Raw genomic sequence first — 22,334 nt, 5'->3', positions numbered from 1 at the left:
TCGACAGGATGAAGTGCCTCTCAACAGCTTGATAATGCTCCAGTTGATAGCCACACCTTCAAATGCCCTTGCAGATGAGTCTGTGTCCATCCAGGCAATAGGCCTGCCTCCTTCACAACCATCACAGCGACAGTGAAAGATGAGAAGGAGAATCTGTTTCAATCCAAAGCCTTCTACAAAGCTAACGAGGCTGGTGAGGTGGACCTGGAGCAGGCATCAGCCTTGGGGGGTGACTATGTAGGGGTCCACCCGATGGACCTCTTTTGTTGTCTGAAACCCAAGAGGGCTTTCCAGAGGCTGATCAAGAAAGATGTGATGAACAGCCCCCTTTGCATCTGTCTGGACCTGTATGACTCTGTTTGCTGGCTAGAAACAGTCAGAATTCCACCCAAGGCCAGCCAGATAGTGCATCGCTGGTTTGTGACCCCGGGGTCAAACGGGAGCAAATCCGAGAAGGTTGGGTTCGGGGAGCCCTTTTTCTCCCTCCAGGTGAGAATTATCTTTGTTGATACAGAACTTAGATTCTTAATTTTTTTTTCTACTTCTGAGCTCTTGTTTGCTATATGAATTTTTGCTTGATCTTGGGTTTACAGGTATATGAAATATGTGTAGAGATCAGTTATGATTATATACAGAAATACTGAAAGAATTAAAAATGTAGCTAAGAAGTCAGAAGTTTAAAAAAGCCCTAAAAACCTCAAATTCCAGACCCTACCCTCTACCTGTACTAGCAGACCATAAAGTTAGATTAAAATCTTAGAGAACAATCTTGAGAAACAGGGAGTTTCTCCTGGTGATTTTCCAATGACACCACCCCTGCCCCCTTGGGTTGTGGTTTCTCCCATTAAATACCCTTTCTCCCAGCCTCTCGGGGTCGAACTCCACTGCCCCTGCCTGGGATATGTGTCTCGACCCCAGTGCACTGGTTCCTATCAATGAACCTCATGTTTATTGTAGCAAGGATGGTCTCACGTGAGTTCTTGGGGGTCATCCCGAGACTTGAATGTGGGTCTCCCCGCTCCAGGGGTCTTTCATTTGGGGGCTTGTCCGGGATCAGTGACCACCCTCATCTCTGAAGACTCACTTGGAGCTGAGATAGCATCTGTGTCTTTGTCTGTGTCCTTGTGGTTTGTGCCGGCTAAACTATGGGTCTGTATTTGCTACTCTGGGTCTGTATTTGCTCACGAGTTCTGGAGTTCTGGTTTTGTAGTCGCTCCAGTCTTTCGCTGAGAAGGGAGGCTCGTATCTCAGGAGAGATGCGAGTGTGAGCGGTAGACGTGCCAGGGGCTCACCGATTGTGCTGCCCTGGGAGACGTCCCAGGAGGTCTGGAGGAACCCCAGGGATGCCTGGGAGATTCTCATCTGGGTGCCGGTGAGGATTCAGTGATTCTCCTGGACTGGAGAAGAGACCCGTCCTCCCAGCTGTCTGTATTTCTAGAATGGTCTTTGTCTGTGTGTTTTAGGTCTTTGTTTTGAGTTACTTGTGACTTTGACGATGGGACTCCTCTGAGTTTTCTAGAGTGGTCTTTGTGTGTTTTAGGTCTTTGTTTTGTGTTATTTGTGACTTTGACGATGGGACTCCTGAGTTTGACTTTAGACCACTGGACTTCTAGAGCACACAATTTGTACCATGGCAGACTTTTTGCTCCTTGGAGTGGAGAGTGTTTGATATTGGCTGGCCTCCAGAAGGCACCTTTGACTTAACCATTATTTTTGATCTGCTGTCCTTCATCTGTCTTTGGTGTCCCCTTGGGAAGGAGTGAAGTGGAATCCACTCCCCTTCATCTATCTGTGGTTGAGAAGGAAGAGTGATGTGGAATCCACTCTCCTTCATCTGTCCTTGTAAGCTCCCTTCTAAATTAGTTCAGTTTTGTGGTGATCTCATGGCGGCAGCTTGTTTTTTGTTTTTGTGCGCACTTCTATTTTTTGTCTGTTAATCTTTTGATTGTCTTTCTGTGTGACTGAATGCTATTTGTCCTGTTCGGCGGACCTCTATTTTCTGGACTCTTGTTTTATCGCCATCTTGTTAGTAGCTGTTACAGGAAATACAGAATCCTACTAGAGGCCAGAAAAAAATGTTCCAGACACGGATGGAAGGCCCTCACTTCTGCCTGTTGACGTCAATATGCCTGAAGGTAGGGAGTGCCAGGTCTACCATCAGACTCCAATGGTGGGTCTCTGAGGGGCTGAAAAAAACGCCCCACCAATTTGGCTAAAGTAAGGAAAAGATATGAAGAAAAAGTTGCAGAAACTTGAAGGGTTAAGCTAAGTCACTGAGAGAGTTATTGTAAGTTGCAGAGAAAATAAGGTTGATGTGTGGTTCAGGGTCTGTGCACAAAAGTGGACAGCACCTAATAACTGTAGAAGAAGATGCAGACAGAGAGACTGAAAAAAGAAAGAAAGAAAGAGGACAAAAAGAGCAGAAAGCTAGGGAAGAAAAAAGACAAAAAGAAGAGGAAGCTAGAGAGCTAAAGAGAGATAAAAGACAAGAGAGGAACATATACTGGCCACAGTAGTTAGGGAACCTAGGAAGACAATACCTGGCAACAGAAGAGAATTCCTGGCTTAAGATCAGTGCGCCTAATGCAAAGAAAAAGGACACTGGGTCAGGGACTGCCCCAGAAAGAACAAGAAGGGCCACTGGAGAGCCTCTCGGTCCTAGAGTGCTGGCTATGCGCAGAGATAGAAAGGAAGTCCGCCAAGTTGTTTTGTAGATACAGGGACCCAACGATCTGTGCTCCTATGCCCCAGTGGGACAGTATCCAAAGACCTTAGGTACAGGGGGCTACTGGCAACAAATAATACTAATGGACTGCCCGAAGAACAGTGGACCTTGGCGTGGGCCAGGTAACCCACTAGTTCATGGTCATCCATGACTACCCCTATCCCTTGCTCATGAGAAATTTGCTCTCCAAAATGGCTTGCATGGGCTGAAATGGCTGGGTGAGGCCATGTGTATGCATATCTGCAGACTGTGTATGTGGAGCTTAAGACCTGTCTCAGTGCACCAGTACCTGATGCTGGGAGATGTGTGGCTTAGTGCTGTTCTGCCTGGAACACATCACTCCTGCCAGCCAGGCACTAACAATTATCACCCAATCCAGGACTTAAACTGTGATAGAGTGGCTGATGTTTGGCCTTTAAATAGAACGTCCCAAAAGATGGGACCACTGGTCAGTTGACATGGACTAGATTCTCCACCGGTTGGGGGCAATCTGGTCACCTTGCTGCCCAATCCTGATCTGGAGTAACCATAGCACAAGCGTCAAGTACTGGCAGAAGCCCATGGGTGGAGGAAAGACCTCTGCGACTGGCTGATTGACCCCTGCTGAAAGTTGAGGCTACCTTGTCCACAGACAGGAACAGTTCTCTTCAATAAGGTCAGAGATAAGTGGGTGCTGCCATGGTGGACAACACAATATCATCTGGGATGGCTGAACCCCAACCCTCCAGCACATCAGTGCCGCAGATGTCTTTGCCATTTCTTGGATGACCTGATGAAGCCAGCAAATATGAGTATTATTCATTGTCCAGGACATCAGGAGGGAAGAGATTCAGTGGCATGGGACAATAACAAAGCAGATCAAGGGGCTCTAAAAATGGTTATACAGGAGCCTATCCTGGTTACAGGCCTGCAAGGGACAGCCACTGGGAACTGGGATTGGACTAAGGGATGGCCTCACTTAGAATGTACAACAGAAGAAAAGGCCCAAATTGCTTAAACGAAAAAAAGACAATGGCACACTTGAGAGAAAACTATATTCCTCAGAGAACAAACAAAAGACTCACTTTGCCAAATACAGAAATGGACTCACTTAGATAAGAAGCTTGTCCAAGTAGTTAAGGTGTATGTAATAGACTTTAAGATTCTAGCCAGAGAGGCAGTAAAAAATATGAGGTATGTCAGTAAGTGAATGCTTAGCAAGCAAACAGGGCAAAGAGACCTAGAGAGTTTAGTGAAAAGTCGAAGTGAACTTCACTGAGATAAAACCAGGAAAATATGATCACAAGTATCTCCTAGTACTTGTAGATACCTTTTCAGGAATAGATAGAAGCTTTCCTCACCAAGCAAGAGACGGTCTCGGTAGTCATCAAGAAGATACTGGAAGAAATCTTTCCCAGGTCTGGAGTGTCCAAGGTAATCTGGTCAGACAATGGCCCTACTTTCGTTGCCAGGGTAAGCCAGGGCGTGGCCAAGTATTTAGAGGTCAATTGGAAATTGCATTGTATTTACAGACCTCAAAGTTCAGGACAGGTAGAGTAAATAAATAAAACTCTAAAAGAGACCCTGACCATATTGACCATGGAGACTGGCACAAACTGGGTGGCACTCCTTCCCTCTTGCTCTCTTCAGAGCAAGAAATATCCCTTCCAGATTCAGCCTTACCTACTTTGAGATATTATATGGGGCCTCAGCTCCTCTGACTGTATTAGATAATGTTACTGAACCAACATGTCATAGTAATAATGATTTGTATGCCAGGATAAAAGACCTACAGGTGATACAGAAAGAAGTCTAGTCACAGCTGAGAGTAGCCTATGCACCGGGGACCCCTGAGACATCTCATCAGTTCCAGGTCGGAGACTCTAGATACATACAACGCCACTGAGCCCAGACACTCGAGCCTCACTGGAAAGGACCATACCTGGTGCTGCTGACCACCCTGACAGCCATCAAGTCTCAGCCCTCACCAGCCTTGTACTAGAAGTTGGGGCTGAGAGCTGGGACCTACAGGGATACTCAGATCGTCAAAAAGCTCCCTAGACTTGCACATCAGATAAGTGGATACATCAGAGATGTGACTGGGAGTTTGGTATAATGCTCACTTGAGGAGTGTGCTTTAGAAACAAGAATTTCATGTTTGCCCTGGGTTCCATCGGGATAGGTGTAGGGATAGGCTTGATTTCTATTGCAAATGATGTAACATCCCCTTACTATGAAGGTATTATATGTGTTAGTACTTCTAACACTTCTTGGGACTGTGCCTCAGGGATCATAAGTTTAGAAGTTCTAAGATAGTTATGACCTTGGTGTGTAGGTTTAGATAGTGTCCAGAATGGAATCCTGATGGTAAAGACTTTGTAAGACACAAAATAAGGAGTTGAGAATTACTTAAGGCTATCTTAAGAGTTGAGAATTACTTAAGGCTATCTAGGTGCTGCAAGGGCAGCTACAAGGACATCTGCTGTTGCCCTGAAATGCAAGGCTTATAGAGAATTCAGAACTGCCATTGACTCAGATATAAAAAGAGTAAAAAAGACTTTTTAGCTGACCTTCAAGAATACCTATCCTCCCTCTCAGAGGTAGTCCTTCAGAATAGGAGAAGATTAGACCTGATACTCCTTAAAGAAGGAGTCTGTGTGCTACACTGAATGAAGAATGTTGCTTCTATGTAGACCATTCAGGAGTAATTAAATACTCCATGAATAAACTTAGAGAAAGGTTAGAGAAAAGACAGAGAGACAGAGAAGCGCATCAGGGATGGTTCGAGAGCTGGTTTAGTAGATCGCCTTAGATGACTACTCTGATATCTTCCCTTATGGGACTCTTCTTAGTTTTGCTTCTGCTTCTGATTATAGGTCCATGTGTGTTAAGTAAACTAGTTACCTTAATTAGAGAAAGAGTGAGTACTGTTCAGAATTTTTTTATTAACTTGAGTATTTCTTATATATATTTCTATTGTTATTCCCTTTCCCGGTTTCCAGGCCAACATCACCCTAACCTCTCCCCCTCCCCTTCTATATTGGTGTTCCCCTCCCCATCCTCCGCCCATTGCTGCCCTCCCCCCAACAATCACGTTCACTGGGGGTTCTGTCTTGGCAGCACCAAGGGCTTCCCCTTCCACTGGTGCTCTTACTAGGATATTCATTGCTACCTATGAGGTCAGAGTCCAGGGTCAGTCCATGTATAGTCTTTGGGTAGTGGCTTAGTCCCTGGAAGCTCTGGTTGCTTGGCATTGTTGTTCATAAGGGGTCTTAGGCCTCTTCAAGCTCTTCCAGTTCTTCCTCTGATTTCTTCAACAGGGGTCCGGTTCTCAGTTCAGTGTTTTGCTGCTGGCATTCGCCTCTGTATTTGCTGTATTCTGGCTGTGTCTCTCAGGAGAGATCTACATCCGGCTCCTATCAGCCTGCACTTCTTTGCTTCATCCATCTTGTCTAATAGGGTGGCTGTATATGTATGGGCCACATGTGGGGCAGGCTCTGAATGGGTGTTCCTTCTGTCTCTGTTTTAATCTTTGCCTCTGTATTCCCTGCCAAGGGTATTCTTGTCCCCCTTTTAAAGAAGGAGTGAAGCATTCACATTTTGATCATCCGTCTTGAGTTTTATGTGTTCTATGCATCAAGGGTAATTCAAGCATTTGGGCTAATATCCACTTATCAATGAGTGCATACCATGTGTGTTTTTCTGTGATTGGGTTACCTCACACAGGATGATATTTTCCAGTTCCATCCATTTGCCTATGAATTTCATGAAGTCATTGTTTTTGATAGCTGAGTGATATTGCATTGTGTAGATGTACCACATTTTCTGTATCCATTCTTCTGTTGAAGGACATCTGGGTTCTTTCCACCTTCTGGCTATTATAAATAAGGCTGCGATGAACATAGTGGAGCACGTGTCTTTTTTATATCTTGGGGAATCTTTTGGGTATATGCTCAAGAGAGGTATAGCTGGGTCCTCAGGTAGTTCAATGTCCAATTTTCTGAGGAACCTCCAGACTGATTTCTAGAATGGTTGTACCAGTCTGCAATCCCACCAACAATGGAGGAGTGTTCCTCTTTTTCCACATCCTCTCCAGCATCTGCTGTCACCTGAGTTTTTGATCTTGGTCATTCTCACTGGTGTGAGGTGAAATCTCAAGGTTGTTTTGATTTGCATTTCCCTTATGACTAAAGATGTTGAACATTTCTTTGGGTGTTTCTCAGTCATTTGGCATTCCTCAGCTGTGAATTCTTTGTTTAGCTCTGAACCCCATTTTTTTTATCAACTTGAGTATTTCTTATATACATTTCGAGTGTTATTCCCTTTCCCGGTTTCCGGGCAAACATCCCCCTCGCCCATCCCCTTCCTTATGGGTGTTCCCCTCCCCACCCTCCCCCCATTGCCGCCCTCCCCCCAAGAGTCTAGTTCATGGGGGCTTCAGTCTTAGCAGGACCCAGGGCTTCCCCTTCCACTGGTGCTCTTACTAGGATATTCATTGCTACCTATGAGGTCAGAGTCCAGGGTCAGTCCATGTATAGTCTTTAGGTAGTGGTTTAGTCCCTGGAAGCTCTGGTTGCTTGGCCTTGTTGTACATATGGGGTCTTGAGCCCCTTCAGGGTCTTCCAGTTCTTTCTCTGATTCCTTCAATGGGGGTCCTATTCTCAGTTCAGTGTTTTGCTGCTGGCATTCGCCTCTGTATTTGCTGTATTCTGGCTGTGTCTCTCAGGAGCGATCTACATCCGGCTCCTGTAGGCCTGCACTTCTTTGCTTCATCCATCTTGTCTAATTGGGTGGCTGTATATGTATGGGCCATATGTGGGGCAGGCTCTGCATGGGTGTTCCTTCAGTCTTTGTTTTAATCTTTGCCTCTCTATTCCTTGCCAAGGGTATTCTTGTTCCCCTTTTAAAGAAGGAGTGAAGCATTCACATTTTGATCATCTGTCTTGAGTTTCATGTGTTCTAGGCATCTAGGGTAATTCAAGCATTTGGGCTAATATCCACTTATCAATGAGTGCATACCATGTATGTCTTTCTGTGATTGGGTTAGCTCACTCAGGATAATATTTTCCAGTTCCAACCATTTGCCTACGAATTTCTTAAAGTCATTGTTTTTGATAGCTGAGTAATATTCCATTGTGTAGATGTACCACATTTTCTGTATCCATTCCTCTGTTGAAGGGCATCTGGGTTCTTTCCAGCTTCTGGCTATTATAAATAAGGCTGCGATGAACATAGTGGAGCACGTGTCCTTGTTATATGTTGGGGCATCTTTGGGTATATGCCCAAGAGAGGTATAGATGGATCCTCAGGCAGTTCAATGTCCAATTTTCTGAGGAACCTCCAGACTGATTTCCAGAATGGTTGTACCAGTCTGCAATCCCAGCAACAATGGAGGAGTGTTCCTCTTTCTCTGCATCCTCGTCAGCATTTGCTGTCACCTGAGTTTTTGATCTTAGTCATTCTCACTGGCGTGAGGTGAAATATCAGGGTTGTTTTGATTTGCATTTCCCTTATGACTAAAGGTGTTGAACATTTCTTTAGGTGTTTCTCAGCCATTTGGCATTCCTCAGCTGCGAATTCTTTGTTTAGCTCTGAACCCCATTTTTAATAGGGTTATTTGTCTCCCTGCGGTCTAACATCTTGAGTTCTTTGTATATTTTGGATATAAGGCCTCTATCTGTTGTAGGATTGGTAAAGATCTTTTCCCAATCTGTTGGTTGCCATTTTGTCCTAACCACAGCGTCCTTTGCCTTACAGAAGCTTTGCAGTTTTATGAGATCCCATTTGTCGATTCTTGATCTTAGAGCATAAGCCATTGGTGTTTTGTTCAGGAAATTTTTTCCAGTGCCCATGTGTTCCAGATGCTTCCCTAGTTTTTCTTCTATTAGTTTGAGTGTGTCTGGTTTGATGTGGAGGTCCTTGATCCACTTGGACTTAAGCTTTGTACAGGGTGATAAGAATGGATCAATCTGCATTCTTCTACATGTTGACCTCCAGTTGAACCAGCACCATTTGCTGAAAATGTTATCTTTTTTCCATTGGATGGTTTTGGCTCCTTTGTCAAAAATCAAGTGACCATAGGTGTGTGGGTTCATTTCTGGGTCTTCAATTCTATTCCATTGGTCTATCTGTCTGTCCCTGTACCAATACCATGCAGTTATTATCACTATTGCTCTGTAATACTGTTTGAATTCAGGGATAGTGGTTCCCCCAGAAGTCCTTTTATTCTTGAGGATAGTTTTAGCTATCCTGGGTTTTTTGGTATTCCAGATGAATTTGCAAATTTTTCTGTCTAACTCTATGAAGAATTGGATTGGAATTTTGATGCGGATTGCATTGAATCTGTAGATCGCTTTTGGTAAAATGGCCATTTTTACTATATTAATCCTGCCAATCCATGAGCATGGGAGATCTTTCCATCTTCTGAGGTCTTCTTCAATTTCTTTCTTCAGTGTCTTGAAGTTCTTATTGTACAAATCTTTTACTTGCTTGGTTAAAGTCACACCGAGGTACTTTATATTATTTGGGTCTATTATGAAGGGTGTCGTTTCCCTAATTTCTTTCTCGGCTTGTTTCTCTTTTGTGTAGAGGAAGGCTACTGATTTATTTGAGTTAATTTTATATGCAGCCACTTTGCAGAAGTTGTTTATCAGCTTTAGAAATTCTCTGGTGGAAGTTTTGGGATCACTTAAATATACTATCATATCATCTGCAAATAGTGATATTTTGACTTCTTCTTTTCTGACCTGTATCCCCTTGACCTCCTTTTGTTGTCTGATTGCTCTGGCTAGAACTTCAAGAACTATATTGAATAAGTAGGGAGAGAGTGGGCAGCCTTGTCTAGTCCCTGATTTTAGTGGGATTGCTTCAAGTTTCTCTCCATTTAGTTTAATGTTAGCAACTGGTTTGCTGTATATGGCTTTTACTATGTTTAGGTATGGGCCTTGAATTCCTATTCTTTCCAGGATTTTTATCATGAAGGGGTGTTGAATTTTGTCAAATGCTTTCTCAGCATCTAGTGAAATGATCATGTTGTTTTTATCTTTCAGTTTGTTTATATCGTGGATTACATTGATGGTTTTCTGTATTTTAAACCATGCCTACATCCCAGGGATGAAGCCTACTTGATCATGGTGAATGATTGTTTTGATGTGCTCTTGGATTCAGTTTGCCAGAATTTTATTGAGTATTTTTGCATCGATATTCATAAGGGAAATTGGTCTGAAGTTCTCTTTCTTTCTTGGGTCTTTGTGTGGTTTAGGTGTAAGAGTAATTGTGGCTTCATAGAAGGAATTCGGTAGTGCTCCATCTGTTTTAATTTTGTGGAATAGTTTGGATAGTATTTGAAGGTCTGACAGAATTCTGCACTGAACCCTTCTGGACCTGGGCTCTTTTTGGTTGGGAGACCTTTAATGACTGCTTCTATTTCCTTAGGAGTTATAGGGTTGTTTAACTGGTTTATCTGTTCCTGATTTAACTTCGGTACCTGGTATCTGTCCAGGAAATTGTCCATTTCCTGCAGATTTTCAAGTTTTGTTGAATATAGGCTTTTATACTAAGATCTGATGATTTTTTGAATTTCCTCTGAATCTGTAGTTATGTCTCCCTTTTCATTTCTGATTTTGTTAATTTGGACACACTCTCTGTGTCCTCTTGTTAGTCTGGCTAAGGGTTTATCTATCTTGTTGATTTTCTCAAAGAACCAACTTTTAGTTCTGTTGATTCTTTCTATGGTCCTTTTTGTTTCTACTTGGTTGATTTCAGCTCTGAGTTTGATTATTTCCTGCCTTCTACTCCTCCTGGGTGTATTTGCTTCTTTTTGTTCTAGAGCTTTTAGGTGTGCTGTCAAGCTGCTGACATATGCTCTTTCCTGTTTCTTTCTGCAGGCACTCAGCGCTATGAGTTTTCCTCTTAGCACAGCTTTCATTGTGTCGCATAAGTTTGGGTATGTTGTACCTTCATTTTCATTAAATTCTAAAAAGTTTTTAATTTCTTTCCTTGACCAGGTTATCATTGAGTAGAGCATTGTTCACTTTCCACGTATATGTGGGCATTCTTCCCTTATTGTTATTGAAGACCAGTTTTAGGCCGTGGTGGTCCGATAGCACGCATGGGATTATTTCTATCTTTCTGTACCTATTGAGGCCTGTTTTTTGACCAATTATATGGTCAATTTTGGAGAAAGTACCATGAGGAGCTGAGAAGAAGGTATATCCTTTTGCTTTAGGATAGAATGTTCTATAAATATCTGTTAAGTCCATTTGGCTCATGACTTCTCTTAGTCTGTCTACGTCTCTGTTTAATTTCTGTTTCCATGATCTGTCCATTGATGAGAGCGTGGTGTTGAAATCTCCTACTATTATTGTGTGAGGTACAATGTGTGTTTTGAGCTTTAGTAAGGTTTCTTTTACGTATGTTGGTGCCATTGTATTTGGGGCATAGATATTTAGGAGTGAGAGTTCATCTTGGTGGATTTTTCCTTTGATGAATATGAAGTGTCCTTCCTTATCTTTTTTGATGAGTTTTAGTTGAAAATTGATTTTATTTGATATTAGAATGGCTACTCCAGCTTGCTTCTTCTGACCATTTGCTTGGAAAGTTGTTTTCCAGCCTTTCACTCTGAGGTAGTGTCTGTCTTTGTCTCTGAGGTGTGTTTCCTGTAGGCAGCAGAATGCAGGGTGCTCATTGTGTATCCAGTTTGTTAATCTATGTCTTTTTATTGGGGAGTTGAGACCATTGATGTTGAGAGATATTAAGGAATAGTGATTATTGCTTCCTGTTATATTCATATTTGGATGTGAGATTATTTTTGTGTGCTTTTCTCTTCTTTTTGTTGCCAAGACGTTTAGTTTCTTGCTTTTTCTAGAATGTAGCTTGCCTCCTTATGTTGGACTTTACCATTTATTTTCCTTTGTAGCGCTGGATTTGTAGAAAGATATTGTACAAATTTGGTTTTTTCATGGAATATCTTGGTTTCTCCATCTATGGTAATTGAGAGTTTTGCAGGATACAGTAACCTGGGCTGGCATTTTTGTTCTCTTAAGGTCTTTATGACATCTGTCCAGGATCTTCTGGCTTTCATAGTCTCTGGCGAAAAGTCTGGTGTAATTCTGATAGGTCTGCCTTTATATGTTACTTGACCTTTTTCCCTTACTGCTTTTAATATTCTTTCTTTAATTTGTAGATTTGGTGTTTTGGCTATTATGTGACGGGAGGTGTTTCTTTTCTGGTCCAATCTATTTGGACTTCTGTAGGCTTCTTGTATGCTTATGGGTATCTCTTTCTTTAGGTTAGGGAAGTTTTCTTCTATGATTTTGTTGAAGATATTTACTGGTCATTTGAGCTGGGAGTCTTCACTCTCTTCTCTACCTATTATCCTTAGGTTTGATCTTCTCATTGAGTCCTGGATTTCCTGTATGTTTTGGACCAGTAGCCTTTTCTGCTTTACATTATCTTTGACAGTTGTGTCGATGATTTCTATGGAATCTTCTCCTCTTGAGATTCTCTCTTCTATCTCTTGTATTCTGTTGGCCATGCTTGTATCTACAGCTTCTTGTCTCTTCTTTTGGTTTTCTATATCCAGGGTTGTCTCCCTTTGTGCTTTCTTTATTTTTTCTATTTCCTGTTTCAATTCCTTCACCTGTTTGATTGTGTTTTCCTTTAATTCTTTCAGGGTTGTGATTCCTCTCTGTAGGCTTCTACTTGTTTATTTATGTTTTCCTGCATTTCTCTAAGGGAGTTCTTCATGTCTTTCTTGAAGTCTTCCAGCATCATGATCAAATACGATTTTGAATCTAGATCTTGCTTTTCTGGTGTGTTTGGATATTCCGTGTTTGCTTTTGTGGGAGAATTGGGCTCCGATGATGCCATGTAGTCTTGGTTTCTGTTGCTTGGGTTCCTGTGCTTGCCTCTCACCATCAGATTATCTCTAGTGTTACTTTGTCCTGCTATTTCTGACAGTGGCTAGACTGTCCTGTAAGCCTGTGTGTCAGGAGTGCTGTAGACCTGTTTTCCTGTTTTCTTTCAGCCAGTTATGGGAACAGAGTGTTCTGTTTTCAGGCGTGTAGTTTTTCCTATCTACAGCTCTTCAGCTGTTCCTGTGGGCCTGTGCCCTTTGTTCACTAGGCACGTCGTTTGGAGCAGAAAAGTTGGTCTTATCTGTGGTTCCGAGGCTCAAGTTTGCTCGTGGGGTGTTGTTTATGAGCTCTCCTGGGGGGGGCAGCAATCAGGAGGACCTGAGCCACCCTTTCCGGGAGCCCCCCTGCACCAGAGTCCCAGATGGTGTTTGGTGTTTTCCTCTGGAGTCAGAGATGTGGGCAGAGTGTAGTCTCTTCTGGTTTCCCAGGTGTGTCTGCCTCTCTGAAGGTTTAGCTCTCCCTCCCATGGGATTTGAGTGAAGAGAACTGTTTATCCGGTTGGTCCCTTCAGGTTCCGCTGGTGTCTCAGATGCAGGGGACCTGCTGCTCCTGTGCCCTTATCTACGGGAACCTCAGATTTTGATGTTATCCTAATAGTACCATGCTTTAGGAGTACAAGAAAGCCAATATTATAAAGATACTAAAATTTAGTTCTATGATTAGAACTAGCCACTAGAAGAAGTAGGGAATGAAAGAATAAAAAAATGCAGCTAAGAAGTCAGAAGTTTAAAAAAGCCCTAAAAACCTCAAATTCCAGACCCTGCCCTCTACCTGTACTAGCTGACCATAAAGTTAGATTAAAATCTTAGAGAACAATCTTGAGAAACAGGGAGTTTCTCCTTGTGATTTTTCATGGGTATTCTTGTGATTTTCCAATGACACCACCCCTGCCCCCTTGGGTTGTGGTTTCTCCCATTAAATACCCTTTCTCCCAGCCTCTGGGGTTGAACTCCACTGCCCCTGCATGGGATATGAGTCTCGACTCCAGTGCACTGGTTCCTATCAATAAACCCCATGTTTATTACAGCAAGGATCGTCTCACGTGAGTTTTTTGGGGGGGGGGTCGAATCATCCCGAGACTTGAGTGACGGTCTCTCCGCTCCGGGGGTCTTTCAATACTTTTAAAATTGTTCTCCTGTATACCTATAATTGTACCACTTCTTCGAGAAGAAAGCAAATTTGCAAACAGATAAGATGAATGGGCTTGCCCATTGTTTTCTAAGTGAAATGGAGCCTTGGTTGAATACTTGAGAATGTAGGATATGTGTAGATGATACCTTCACTGTTTTCAGGATTGGTATCATTTTGGCTTCATAATTGGGAAAGCTAAGAAATCTGCTTCTCATAAATATGTAGAACCAAATTGTACCAGTATGTTTAGGGCAATTTAAAAAACCTTTTTTTTGGATGTAATACACAAAGGTGAGGTTTATTACAAAGATCTATTACAGAGATCTCCGGGCCAACATGTATCCCACGCAGGAGACAGGGTTGTCGACCCCGAGAGGCTTGGAGAAAGGGTATTTAAAGGGAGAAACCACAACCCAAGAGGGCAGGGGTGGTGTCATTGGAAAATCACAAGAAGCTTCCTGTCTCTCAAGATTGCTTAACTTTATGGTCCGCTAGTTCCTAGGAGAAACTTCCTGCTTCTCAAGGTTGTTCTCTAAGATTTTAATCTAACTTTATGGTCAGCTAGTTCCTGGGAGAAGCTTCCTCTTATCTTTACTAGGTCTGTATCTCCTATCTAAGGGCCTTATCTTAAACCCTTTTATCTGGATCCTGGGAAAGCAGGCTCAAGAAATGTGACCCTTTACTTACTTACAGGTAGAGGGCAGGGTCTGGAATTTGAGGGATTTAGGACTTCTTAGAGTTGGACAGCATTCCTAAACTTCTAACTTTTTGACTGTATTTTTTATTCTTTTATTCCCCACTTCTTCTACTGGCTAGTTCTAATCATAGAACTAAATTTTATTATCTTTATAATATTGGCTTTCTTGTCCTCCTAAAGCATGATACTGTTGGCATAACATCAAAATCTGAACAGTACTCACTCTTTCTCTAATTAAGGTAACTAGTTTACTTAACACACATGGACCTATAATCAGAAGCAGAAGCAAAACTAAGAAGAGTCCCATAAGGGAATATATCAGAGTAGTCATCCAAGGAGATCTACTAAACCAGCTTCAAACCATCCCTGATGTGTTTCTCAGTTTCTCTGTCTTTTGTCCAACCTTTCTCTAAGTTTACTCATGAAGTCTTTAATTACTCCTGAATGGTCTACATAGAAGCAACATTCTTTTCTCAGTGTAGCACACAGAGTCCTTCTTTAAGGAGTATCAGGTCTAATCTTCTCCTATTCTGAAGGACTACCTCTGAGAGGGAGGTTAGGTATTCTTGGAGGTCAGCTAAAAAGTCTTTTTTACTATTTTTATATCTGAGTCAATGGCAGTTCTGAATTCTCTATAAGCCTTGCATTTCAGGGCAACAGCAGATGTCCTTGTAGCTGACCTTGCAGTACCTAAACCTTTAGTATCAGGATTCCAATCTGGACACTATCTAAACCTACACACCAAGGTCATGTCTGTCTTTTAGAACTTCTAAACTTATACAGGTTGTGATTCCTGAGGTACAGTCCCGAGAAGTGTTAGGAGTACTAACATATGCAATGTTACATCATTTGCAATAGAAATCAAGCCTTTCCCCAAACCTATCCCGATGGAACCCAGGGCAAACATGAAATTCTTATTTCTAAAGCACACTCCTCAAGTGAGCATTATAGCAAACTCCCAGTCACGTCTCTGATGTATCCACTTATCTGATGTGCAAGTCTAGGGAGCTTTCTGAAGATCTGAGTGTCCCTCTAGGTCCCATCTCTCAGCCCCAACTTCTAGTACGAGGCTGGTGAGGGCTGAGACTTGATGGCTGTCAGGGTGTTCAGCAGCACCAGGTACGGTCCTTTCCAGCGAGGCTCGAATGTCTGGGCTCGGTGTCATTGTATGTAGCTGGAGTCTCCAACCTGGAACTGGTGAGATGTCTCGGGTGTCCCTGGGGCATCGGCTGCTGTCAGCTGTGACCAGACTTCTTTCTGTATCACCTGTATGTCTTTTTGCCTAGCATATAAATCATTATTACTATGACATGTTGGTTCAGTAACATCATCTAATACAGTCAGAGGAGCTGAGGCCTCATATAAGATCCCAAAGAGGGTAAGGCTGAATCTGGAAGGGATATTTCTTGCTCTGAAGAGAGCAAGAGGGAAGGAGTGCCACCCAGTCTGTGCCAGTCTCCATGGTCAATATGGTCAGGGTCTCTTTTAGAGTTTTATTTATTTACTCTACCTGTCCTGAACTTTGAGGTCTGTAAATACAATGCAATTTCCAATTGACCTCTAAATACTTGGCCACACCCTGGCTTACCCTGGCAACGAAAGTAGGGCCATTGTCTGACCAGATTACCTTGGGCACTCCAGACCTGGGGAAGATTTCTTCCAGTATCTTCTTGATGACTACCGAGGCCGTTTCTTGCTTGGTGAGGAAAGCTTTTATCTATTCCTGAAAAGGTATCTACAAGCATTAGGAGATACTTGTAACCATATTTTCCTGGTTTTATCTCAGTGAAGTTCACTTCAACTTTTCACTAAACTCTCTAGGTCTCTTTGCCGTGTTTACTTACTAAGCATTCACTTACTGACATACCTTATACTTTTTTACTGCCTCCCTTGGCTAAAACGTCTATTACATATACCTTAATTACTTGGACAAACTTCTTATCTCCTAAATGAGTCCATTTCTCTATTTGGCAAAGTGAGTCTTTTCTTTGTTCTCTGGGGAGTATTGCTTTCCCCTCAAGTGTGTCATTGTCTGTTTATCTTTTAAGGGATTTGGGCCTTTTCTAAGTGAGGCCATCCCTTAGTCCGATCCCAGTTCCCAGTGGCTGTCTCTTGCAGGCCTGTAACCAGGATAGGCTCCTGCATAGCCATTTTTCGAGCCCCTTGATCTGCTTTTTACTGTCCCATGCACTGAATCTCTTCCCTCCTGATGTCCTGGGCAATGAATAATACTCACAGTTGCTGGCTTTATCAGGGCATCTAAGAGATGGCAAAGGCATCTGTGGCACTGAAGTGCTGGGGGGTAGAGGTTCAGCCATCCCAGATGACATTTGTGTTGTCCACCATGGCAGTACCGACTTATCTCTGACCTTCTTGAAGAGAACTGTTCCCGTCTGTGGACAAGGTAGCCTTGGCTTTCAGAAGGGGTCAATCAGCCAGTCGCAGAGGTCTTTCCTCCACCCATGGGCTTCTGCCAATGCTTGACACTCATGCTGTGGTGGCTCCAGGTCAGGATTGGGCAGCAAGGTGACCAGGTTGTCCCCAACCAGTGGAGAATCTAGTCCATGTCAACTGACCAGTGGTCCTATCCTCTGGGACATTCCATTCAAATGCAAAATATCAGCCACTCTACCACAGTTTAAGTCCTGGATTGGGTGATAATTGTTAGTGCCTGGTGGCAGGAGTGATGTGTTCCAGGCAGAACAGCACTAAGCCACACATCTCCCAGCATCAGGTACTGGTGCACTGAGACAGGTCTTAAGCTCCACATACACAGTCTGCAGATATGCATACACATGGCCTCACCCAGCCATTTCAGCCCATGCAAGCCATTTTGGAGAGCAAATTTCTCATGAGCAAGGGATAGGGGCAATCAGGGATGACTGTGAACTTGTGGGTTACCTGGCCCTCGCCAAAGTTCACTGTTCTTCGGGTAGTCCATAAGTATTATTTGTTGCCAGTAGCCCCCTGTACTCAAGGTCCTTTGTTGGACACTAATCCATTTGGGCGTACGAGCACAGAGTGTTAGGACCCCCGTATTCACAAAACAACTGGACAGGCTTCCCTTCTATCTTTGGGCATAGCCAGCACTCTAGGACCGAGAAGCTTGCCTTTGGGGACACTGGAGAGTCCCCTCTTGTTCTTCCTGGGGCAGTCCCTGACCCACTGTCCTTTTTCTTTGCATTAGGCACACCGATCTTTAGCCAGGAATTCTCTTCTGTTGCCAGGTACTGTCTTCTTAGGTTCCCTAACTACTGTGGCCAGTATATGTTCCTCTCTTGTCTTTTATCTTTCTTTAGCTCTCTAGCTTCCTCTTCTTTTTGTCTCTTTTCTTCTCTAGCTTCCTGCTCTTTTTACCTCCTTTTCTCTTTCTCTTCCTCAGGCTCTCTGTTCAACCTTACTTTCTCTGTAACTTACGCTAACTCTCTCAGCAACTTAGCTTAACCCCTCAAGTTTCTTCATATCTTTTCCTTACCTTAGCCAAATTGGTGGGGCATTTTCCAGCCCCTCAGAGACCCACCATTGGAGTCTGGTGGTAGACCTGGTGCTCCCTACCTTCAGGTGTATTGAAGCCAACAGGCAGAAGTGAGGGCCTTCCATCCATGTCTGGAACATTTTTTCTGGCCTCTAGTAGGATTCTGTATTTCCTGTAACAGCTACTAACAAGCATATCAAGCAGGATGCTGAGAAAAAAAAGAAGAGAGCCCAGAAGATAGAGGTCTGCTGAAAAGGACAAAAGCATTAAATCACACAGAAAGACAATCAAAAGATTAACAGACAAAAAAACAGAAGTGTGCACAAACACAAAAAACAAATGGCCGCTGTGAGATCACCACAAAACTGAACTGATTCAGACGGGAGCTTCCCGGAGTTCACCAACAACAGATGAAGGAGAGTGGATTCCACATCACTCTTCCTTCTCAACCACAGACAGATGAAGGGGAGTTGATTCCACTTCACTCCTCCTTCAGTCTACAAGGTATGACAAACACCCAACACAGAAGACTAACAAAATGACAAGAGAGACAAGGATGTCTAAAACTAGTCACCCTCTGTGACTATTCCACAAGAAACCAAAAGCCAGGTCACCCAGCAAGGTCTCTAATCTCCTCACTTCACAGTGAGGAGATAGGAGGCAACCAGTTCCTTCTGGGCCCCCTCCACCCTTAAGGCATCCCCCAGGGTTGCAGCCTGCAGTGCCGGACACATCTGTCCCGTGCAGTCTCAGGGTCCTCACTCGGGGTCACTCAGGGCCCGAAAAACCAACCTGAGTCCCTCCTACCCGGAGGTGACTGGAAACAAAAACCGGTCCGTGTCGTTCCTACCCCGAGACGACATGACTGGGAACAAAAGTAAAGGACAGACACAGACTGAAGAATGCGGTGCTGCTCACACAGAAACATTCAGACAAACATCCAACTCACCTCCAAGGGGTCTTCAGGGTCTGGGGTGGACACGAATATCCCAGATGAGCCCCCAAATGAAAGATTCCTGAAGAGATACCCTTACTCAAGTCTCGGGAAATCACGGACACCAGACACAAAGAGACCATTTTGGATTAATACACAAAGGCGAGGTTTATTACGAAGATCTATTACGGAGATCTCCGGGCCGACACGTCTCCCATGCAGAAGACAGAGGTGTCGACCTAAGAAACTTTTGAAAATTCTCCTCTTATCCTAAGTCCAGGTTCACTTGATGAGATTTATTTGAAACCCAAGTCAGTAAATCAGAGGTCAGCTTTAAAAATCAGACACTCTAAACTAATTACAACATGAAATTTTACTAATTTGATACATACATGCTGAAGAATGATGGCTACAACACACCAGAAGCCAGTGTGCTTTCGGTAATTACAACACTACTCCACTATATGAGCAAGGGACTGTCTGTTGTGCTGTAAAGGCACTGTGGTTCCACTGCATCCAACAAATAAACTTGATTCTGTGGGGTTACAAAGATTGGAGAATAGTGCTGTACTGGCACCTGTGAAGATAAGTGAGCCCCCCTGTGCATTCAGAGCCAGCGTAAAATGAAGTCCCATGGGCTCCAGTAGACTTTGGGACAACTACTCATTTTATATTGAATTAAATTATGGACACTGCACGTTCAAATGATTTCTTATGGTCGGCTTTCTCCTGTATTCACTTACATGAGTCCCCATGGCTTTATGATTCACAATTTAAGAAGCTATGACACACAGTAACAATTTGGATGAAATAAATGTGGACATGTATGTATGCACAAGTACATGTGTGAGTGTGAATGAACGTGTACCACTGTGTGCCTATATATACTTTATTGTGCTGTCTTTGCTTTGACTGTCACACTTAGCTCTCTTTTAATCCCATTTTCTTATTCTTTTGTTTCCTCCCAGGAAAAGGTCCTTTTTCAGGAATTATTGATTTGTTTGGGAGCATTGGAGGTCTAGTTGAATTCCGTGCCAGTCTTCTGGCTTCTCATGGCTTTGCAGTGCTGGCATTAGCCTATTTTGCCTATGAGGACCTTCCTAAGGAACTGCTGGAGGAGGACTTGAACTATTTTGAGGAAGCTGCCAACTTCCTACTTACTCACCCCAAGGTACTGAGAACACTTTTCCTTTCATTTTGTGCAATCTTAGGAAGACAAAGCCCAGATGTCTGGTGTAATCTCAGCCTTTGGCAGAGCCTAGTTTACATTTTACGAATGAAAGAATTGTTCAGTTGGTCGCTCATTACTGCTTACTAGCACACAGAAGACAATAACTACACAGTGCACACGTTGTGATTCTCCTCATTTGAAAAGCCAAGACATGTTACATTTGAAGCTCATGCAGGATATTCCTATGGCCCTTCCAATCAGGCCTATCAGCTACTGATCCTAAATCCTGAACTTGGTATGTTTTCATACATCGATGATGATCTCTATGTGATTCTTTCTCCCAAAGTATGGATCTTTGTGCTAGTGATCAGATTTGTGCTGGTGCCTCCCTAGTGCACGTGATTACAACTGTGCACCCCCACCCTTGCCTGCCTTTTAAATGTAGAGACAAGGAGTTGAACTTTAGTCCTCATGTTTGCCCAGCAAGCGCTGTACCCTTGAGCTGTCTTTCCAGCCCCAAACACCTTTCTCTAGTGAAGCCAAAAATGTGATCCTTTAGAAAGCCTAACTACCTCTGCTCTTGTTTGTTCATTCAATGTTACTGGGTTTTAATTACATTTTTAGAACTTTACTTGAAAATGTTTATTTATTTTAAGACACGGTCACCCTACCTATCCTAGGCTGGGCTGGAATCCAAATCTCTGGCCTCAGTTTCCCTGGTACTAGGATTTTAGGATTGTGCCACCACGCCTATCTCTATGACCCTACTTTTCACGTGGTTGTATCTTGATTGTTTAAAGGTGGATGACACAGTTGCTCCGTCAAGATGGTAAAGCTCAGAGACAGTATTATTAAATCAGCAGTAGTCTCTAGCTCTTAAAAAATGGAAGGGCCGGGTGCCAGAGTTAGAATGTTTTGCCTGCCTGACCTTTCTTCAGGAGCGCTTCTTCCCAGATGCAGGAAGATGTAAACTGTTTCTCCTTTGCTCTGCATTTCAGATCCAACAGCCAGGAATTGGTGTGATCTCAGTGAGCAAAGGAGCAGAGATTGGGCTGGCCATGGCTTGCTATCTGAAGCAGGTGGTTGCCACCGTCTGCATAAACGGGCCCAGTGCCATCTTTGACTTTCCACTAAAATACAGGGATCTGGTGGTAACACCCATGCGACTGGCTTTCGAAAAGATCCAATTTCATGGGTCAGGGGCTGTATGCCTCCGTCACTGTTTGGATCCCCAGAATATGCTGAACCCACCCAAGATACTTCCGGTGGAAAAGGCCCAAGGGAAGATCCTCTTCATTGTAGGAGAGAATGACCAATGCTTGGCTAGCAAGTTGCATGCACAGAGGGCCATGGACCGGCTCCGGAGCCATGGGAGAAGCAGTGGAAGGATGCTGGCATACCCTGGGGCAGGCCACCTCATAGAGCCGCCTTATTCTCCCTTTTGCTTTGCGTGCTGGGATTCTGTCTTGGGCAAACCCTTGCTTTAGGGAGGAGATCCCATCGCTCATGCAGTAGCCCAGGTGCACTCCTGGAGAGAGATCCAAAAGTTCTTCAGGCAACACCTCCTTCAGTCTGGAGGCAAACTCTAAATAGTGTGACCATGTAGGACAGAGTAAAGGGCAGGGAGTGTGTTAGAGAAGAGGTTGGAATTGGTCTCGGGATTAAAGCATCATCCTTAGGGGCTGCAGGGCAAGGGTGGGGATGGGGGACAGAATTCTCCTGGCTTTCTTACTCTCACAATCATCACAATTCAATTGGAAGGAAACCAGGCAATTTCACAGACCGGGACACACGTGCATCTGAGGTGTTTTTGGTGAATTTGTATGTAGTTTGAAATTTTCTAAATTAAATTTTAGTTTATATATTGGAATATATCAGTGTTCAGAAATTGTGATACTTTTGCACACTGATGTACACTGTGTGTGTGTGTGTGTCTGTGTGTGTGTGTGTGTGTGTGTGTGTGTGTGTCCAGTTAAGGACTGCTTTGATCTGGGCATTTTCTTTTTTTTTCTTTTTTTTTTCTTTTTCTTTTCCTTAAAAGATTAAGTTTATTTGGCTTATGGTTCTACTCAGACATTGTATAACGGCAGGGGAGGAACTGTAGTATACAGCATGAGCAGGAAGCTGGCTAACCACATCTTCTATCCACAAATAAAAGACAGAAAATGAACTGAAAATGGGGTAGGCCTATTAACACTCATCCCACATCCCAGTGATGTAGTTCCTTCAGCAAAGCTCGACGTTTTAAACATTTCATAACATCCTTAAACAGCACTACTAACTAGAGACCAAGTATTCAAATACT

General features: G+C 43.4%; 1 pseudogene; it reads left to right on the top strand.

The window, feature by feature from the left end:
- Positions 1-21,728, top strand: Acnat2-ps1 (acyl-coenzyme A amino acid N-acyltransferase 2, pseudogene; annotated as a pseudogene).
- Positions 21,729-22,334: the final 606 nt, after the last annotated feature.

Source organism: Rattus norvegicus, chromosome 5, assembly GCF_036323735.1.
Source record: "Rattus norvegicus strain BN/NHsdMcwi chromosome 5, GRCr8, whole genome shotgun sequence".
NCBI classification, from domain to species: Eukaryota; Metazoa; Chordata; class Mammalia; order Rodentia; family Muridae; genus Rattus; species Rattus norvegicus.
The sequence above is the reverse complement of the archived record's forward strand: the minus strand, read 5'-3'. Positions and strand labels throughout refer to the sequence as shown.